Here is a 6809-nt window from a genome sequence, read left to right as displayed (position 1 = left end):
TGCTGTTATCACTTCTGGCTTCTAGCTGCTCACTAATTGGCAAAGTGATTATGTCAGGCTCCTCAGAGCCATACAGCCGAGCCCAGTTAAAAGACTCTCCGAAGGTTACAGATCTGCTGAATGTTATGCGATTATACTGATCTGCAAAACGATATGATTTGGCCGCATTCTGGTATCCCACAAAGGTTAAAGGCTTTGACTAATGTCCTCCCGCCCGTCTGTGCTTTAGAGGGATATTTACCCATGCCTTAACACCAAACACCTTCAAGTGCTTCAGACATGGATTTCTCTTGTACAGCTCTGTAAGGGATGTTGTCTATGATGGAAGTCCATAGATGATTAATCAGGTAATTGGACACCTTGATAGCTTCCACCCAATACCTTGGCTTTAAATTGGCATCCTCAAGCAATGCTTGAGTCATTGACTTGAGATACTGTATCCGTCTCTCAACTATGGAATTTTCTTGCGGAACACACACATTTGCCAACCTCTGCTCTATTCCCTTACTCTCCAACCACCGGGTTAAAGCTTGGGATAGGTTTTCTCCCCCCCCCCCGGTCTGTTTGCAAACTGGCCACTTGGAGACCTAGCTGTCTCTCCACCCTCCTTATCCAGTACTTAATTGTGTTTGCAGTTTCACTTTTCTGCTTAAGTACATACAGCCAGCCGAAATGGGTGTAATCATCTATTATCGAGAGTGCCCACCGGTTCTTGGATACACTCTCTGGAAAGGGGCCACAGAGATCTAAATGGACAAGTTCTAGAGGTCTATTCGTCACTCTGTTACTTTCTTTTGCCACTGGGTGACGTCTGCTTTTAACTGACTTGCAGACAGTGCAGTCCAAAAACTTACTGCGTTTATTTACCTTCGCACTTTCTTCCCCTAGTAAGCTTAGGGTTTTTTGGAGTATTGCATAGCTCACATGTCCCATTTTCCTGTGCCACAATTGGGATGTGGGTTCTCATTTACAGCTCCCACTGTGTCTGTGACTTTCTTAGCACCCCTGGCCACCACATACACATCCTGCTGTAACTTTCCACTTAACAGTGTAGCTCCTTCTTTGCCCACCTGGCAGGAGTCCCCTACAAAGTTAACTTCAAACCCAGCCTTCACCAATGCTGACACACTTAATAAATGGTTCACCAAAGATGGGACACACAGCACTCCTTGGAATGTGTGATTAAGCTCAGGAAAATACAAGCTTCCCTCACACTTAATCTCCAAGAGCTGCCTGTCAGCCAGGCTTACATGCGCTCTAGCTGACTTCTTTTGATTTGTTAATAAAGACCCCTCATTAACAAATATTTTACTGGCGCCAGAGTCCAAAAGCCATAATTCCTCACCACCTCGTGTCCGCTAGCACCACAGCCGTGTGCGTAGCTCCCTGGAACTGTCTCTCAGGCTGCTTCTTCTTCTGCGTCTGAGGACAGTCTCTTTTCAGATGACGTGTGCTCCCGCAGGAAAAACATTTCCTGGCAAACAGAGCACATTCCTCTGGCTCTTGCTTGAAGCTCCGTCTCAGCCATCTGTCGCCCCCACATTCCTTCATCCCTCTGCACTGTGCCGGGTAGACCTCTTGCCCGTCTCTGGGTTGTCTATACACCTCGGCTGAATTCCTCAGCGTAGACTCTATCCGGTCTCTCTGCCTGGGGTGAAAAACACTCTGGGGGGCTGCGGTCATGGAAGATGGATGATTTGATGATTTACCATCAGGGGTGTATCTCTGCTCGGCTGAGGTCATCTGTATCCCTCCTTCCTGTCGACGCTCCTCGTCCTCCTTCCGCTCACATACTCAAACGTTAATTGAGCATTCGGCATGCACTCCAAGGCTGTTATCAGCATGTCAAAACTACTGTCTAAAGACCCAAGCATAATGTGCACTCGGTTCTCGGCTGAATAGTTTTTTCCTCTCTGCTCCAGCTGCCGAAACAAAACAGCCAGCGTTCTGAGATGCTCCGACGCAGCCGTGCTGGGAGATTTATGACACCTGTAGAGTTTCCTCGTTAAGGACAAAATAGTGCCAGCTGAGTCTCTTAGATATACGGCTTGTAAAGCTTCCCAAGCTTTTTTTGCCTCTGTCTTCACCTCCACGTAAATGAGCTGGCTATCTCCGACAGATAAGATTATGTTGGCGAGGGCTTTTTTATTCTTTTCCCGGTCAGCTGCATTTGCTGGAGCTGCTTCAACTGCCTCCCACAGGCCTTCCCACTTTAGATACTGCTCAATTCTCACCGACCACACACTGTAGTTCTCTGAGTTGAGCTTCTCCACGGGGATGAGCATCTGTGCCATTTTCCTGGCTCAGCTCCTGCACCAGCAGCTTCTGGACGTCTTGGACTCTGTAGTGCTGCTACCACACTCACACCTGTGGTACAGCGGTTCTGGCTGAGCCCATAACCCTATCGCGAGTACAGCGTGCTTATCAGATGGTCCAAGAACTCTCCACCAGATGGTAGCTGCTACAAAAGTGCTTGTATTTATTTACAGTGCAATAAAAGTCCAGTATACACTTTACAGTTCTCTCCAGCAGAGCCTCCGGCTTGGCATTATACATTCACACTAACCCTGAGCCTTAGAGGCTGTGCTCTTATATACACATTGCTTCCTCAGATAATTACCTGGGCACCTGCAGCATTGCATCATGCTGCCGGCCATATCTGGTTGTATCCAGTCCACCCTGCTGGTGCAAGTCATTACAAACCTTTTGCATCAGCTAGATTCAGTGGATCTAATCACACTGACAGCTCCTTCTCAACCAGCTGTCCTGTCATAATATTACAGCATGCTTGCATATTCTTGACAGGAGTTACATAACGAATGGTTGGAACATAATGGATAAAACATTGTGTATTACCCATGGTTCGGTAAAGAAATGATTCCAACAGGCAAGTGTTGGGGAAAACAAAGTACGCAGTTTTATTAAACAAAAAATACACCCTTTCACCCAAGCTAAGTAATCTTTCAACAAAAATAACCTTTTATCCAGGCTGAGTCTGAAATAAGGATGGGAAGTTGTCTCCTGGGAGGCAAGCAAGCCGCTTCTTCTCTGGCAGCCGTCCTGGTTCTCCAGACGCCCTCCTCCTGGCTGGCTCCTTATCTGAAGCCCTCCCCTTCTTTTAACAGAGAGTGAAAACTAACCCTAGTTAACTCCCTAATGACCTGAGATTGCTCTCACATGGGGAAGGGCTGCATTGACCACCATCTACCTCCTCGTAATACAATGGTCTTCCGCAGTTTCCACTACACATTGCCTATTACTCATTCTAGTGCTATTCGGTATATATCAATCATTTAATTAACTGGAAGTCATATAAATGTAAAATGATTCCCACTTTTCGTCAAATTGTTCTGTAAGTTCGTTATGATTGGGGTTCAGCATAAAAGTCATTTTGGCCATACTGGCGTAGTCTAGCAGTTTTTCTTTCCAGTCTTCTATTTTGGGTATTTGCATTTGCTTCCAGGTTCTTGCCAGAACCACTCTGGCTGCCGTTGTAGCATGCTTAAAAACATCATGACATCTCGAAGGCAGATTTGATGGAACCATACTGAGCAGGAAATATTTAGAGTCTAGTGTTATCTTCATTTTTGTTATTGTCTGTAATTCTCGTTGGACCTTCGACAATATCTTAATACATCGCTGGGAATACCTAGTGAGGTAACCCCCATAATGCGGTAACACCCTCAGTTCAAATCCCCATCCTGCCAGGGAAGCTCACTGGGGTGTAGGGATAACACGGAAGGCAGGAGGACGATGTAAGTGGCTTACATATAAGGCAGAAGGCCTTTGGAAAAATCAGTAGGCCTTTTTAGAAAATCACTGGACTCCAAAGGAGGGGGCCAAAAAGATATATTTAGTTCAGAGATAGACAGAAGAGAATAATAAACAGAAGAAGACAGACAACAATAAAGGTAAAGAAAGTTGTTATTCAGCTCTCCAAGGTGAAACTGCAAGGGAAAAGTTACTAAAACAGCCGCTGGGAAATAGAAGGGAGTATAATTATGATAAGAACAGCAGGTGCAGAACAATGGGTCTTAGACAAAGATGACTTGACCAATCATGTGATGTCTGCTTTATGACTCACCAATCAAATGTCTGTATGATTAAAACCAATTAGGATCAGTAATGCCTTATAATCCACCAATAAACTGTAGAAGATTTGCATGACCAATCAACAGTATAATGTATTTTTGAATGTATAATGAACCTATAAAACTCTTTGCACGCTTGTAATAAGCGCTCAGCTGTCTTGGATGATTTTAAACCCAAGCTGAGACAGCAGCTGCTTTCAGTAAAAGCCGATTCAACAGAAATCTGGTTTGGGTCTCGTTTATTCTAATCCTTGACGCATAATTCTGCTGTAACACAGAGAAAGGTGGGAAGTGTTGTGATTCACATCAGAAGTAAATGAAGCTAATAAATATAACCCAGAATAGTTGGGTGGGTTGGCTGCCTGGGATGGATGGGGGGGGGGCGGGAAGATAAAGAAGCATAAAGTGGAGAGGAGGAAGGGGGCTGCTGCTGCCGCCACGAGGACAGAAAAGGGTGAATCCCGGAGGAAAGATTGGGGAACGAGACCCCCCCCCCGTGAGTTCTTGCGGGTCCACCCCCCCCCACTTACTACTTCTCAGCCCAGCCTGTTACGTCGAGCTGTTGTAGAGGGTTACCGTTTTGCTTTGGGCACCTCAGAGAAGGGGGCGGGACAGACACAGAGGGGCGAAGAGGGGGGGGGGCGAGAGACGCCCAGGCTGCCGCGGGTTCACCTCCCGCTTTGAGGGATACATGAGGGAGGGGAGGGGGGGAGGTATTTGCTCCGTGGGAAAAAAGGGCAGGATGCAAATCTACGACGTTTGCCTTAACGAACAACAAGGGGGGGGGGAGAGAATGAGAAAACAACCCTCCTCCCCAGCCGCCCCCCCCAGCAATGACCTCATTCTGCCACTAAAACAACACGCAGAACCCGTCCCCCCCTCGCAACTGAGGCTGCGCGCCGGAAGCATCCATTCGCGCGCCCCACCCCCTTCCCCGTACTATCACGAGACCACGAGGGGCCCCCCGCGTCACTGGGGCTCCCCCCCTCCCCCGCCGCCATTTTTCCTCCGGGCGATGGCGGAGGCGGGCGTAGCGTCGCCGGACTTCCTGTCCCCAGAGCCGCCAGCCCGCCCCGCCCGTCTGGAGCGGAAGTGGCGTGTCGCGTCGTGACGGGCTGACGTCGCGGAAAACGGGCCTCTCTAGGGCTTCCCTCCTCCCTCCCCCCTCCCCTCTGTTCCTTCCCGGAGACGGAAAATGGCTGCCGAGCGGTAGAGGCGAGCGGGGGAGGCGTCGCCCGGAGCCGGTGAGCTGGCCTGTTTTGCGAACTGCCGGCCGAGACGCCCGGGGGGGAAGGGGGGGGGTCCTCCGTGGGGCTCGCCGGCCCCCCCCATCCCTCCCCCGGGCTCCGGCGCGACCGTTTTGTGGCTCGTGGGCGAAGAAGCCGCCCCCCCCCCCGGGCCGCTGTTTCTCCTTCCTCCGCCAGCTCCGCGGGCTGATATCCTGGGGGGGGGGGCAGCCCCCTCCCCCCTTTCTGGAGCCTCCCTTAAAAACAGCAACAACAACGCAGGCCTTTCTCCCCCCCCCATAAGCAGTGGGGGGAGGGGCCTCGCCGGCCTGGCTGTGGAGCGAGGGGAGGGGCGGAGGAGGCGAGCCCGCCGGCGCCTTTCCCGCGCCCCCCCGTCCCCCCCCCCGTCGCTGCGGCAACCGATCCGCCGGGACTCGGGACGGGGAGGGGGAGGAGGAGGGAGGCGCCGCCGCCGCCGCGGGCCTCCAGTTTTCCCGCGCTTTCCCTCGCCGCCGCCGCCCCCCCCCCCCAGCACAAGGGCTTGACGGTGCGGGGCTGCGGCGGACGTGTCGGCGGACACGCGCGTCGCGCGGGCGAGCTGAGGCGGGCGCGGCGGGCCCCTGCGGCCGGCGGGAGGGCGCCGCCTTCCCCAAGGCCGCCGCCGCCCCAGGGATGACACACGGTGGATTCAGAGAACCGGGGGCAGCCGGGCCCGTGGCCGAGGGGAGGCCGCGCGGGGCCCTCCGCGCTCAGCGCTGGGGCGGTCGGTGGTGCTGACGGGAAACCGTCGGGGCGGGGGCGAGGGGGGGGGGCTGGTGCCGGTGGCCGGTGGGCCCCTGGGGAGAGGACCGACGCGCACGCGCGGGGGGCTCCCCGCTCTGCGGTTCGCCACGCTCAGTCCCAGGCGGGCCGGTGAAGCCCAACACGTCGCTGCCTCTGCCGCTCCAGTCAGGGCAGGAGGGGCTCCGACTGAGGAGGGGCTCTTGTCGCTCGCTCGGGCAAGTGGTCGGTGTCGACTGTCCGTTGCACCGGTTCCCAACCGGGGGTCCGCGAGAACTGAATTAAGGCCCGCGGAACAAAGTTATGAACCCATCATAAATTAACATTTTCAATTAAAAGTCCTCTATTATAAAATATATATATTCGAATATAATTCTAAGTTTAATGTTTAACGAACAGTTCTGATTAAAGTTTATTTTCAAATTCCCGGAATTTTTATGTTGCACCTTGGGGTCCCGGCACCGAGCAAAAAAGTCCTAGTGGTCCCTGGTCAAAAAATGGTTGGGAACCACTGGTCTGTTGGGAAGCGGGGATGTCAGAGCAGAGCGCCCGTAGCCCCTGGCTGTCTCCACTTACCTCTGGGCTGTCAATGTATAGTACTCTTTCGTTATCAGCGGCGTCACGGACTACAAGCTGTTGCCAGAGATAGGCTAGAGGGGTCGTGGTGTTATCGAGTCAGGTTCTGTGCTCGTATTAACGTACACATTGCTGA

The sequence above is a fragment of the Euleptes europaea genome, chromosome 7, assembly GCF_029931775.1.
Source record: "Euleptes europaea isolate rEulEur1 chromosome 7, rEulEur1.hap1, whole genome shotgun sequence".
Classification (NCBI taxonomy): domain Eukaryota; kingdom Metazoa; phylum Chordata; class Lepidosauria; order Squamata; family Sphaerodactylidae; genus Euleptes; species Euleptes europaea.
Note: the sequence above shows the minus strand (reverse complement) of the source record.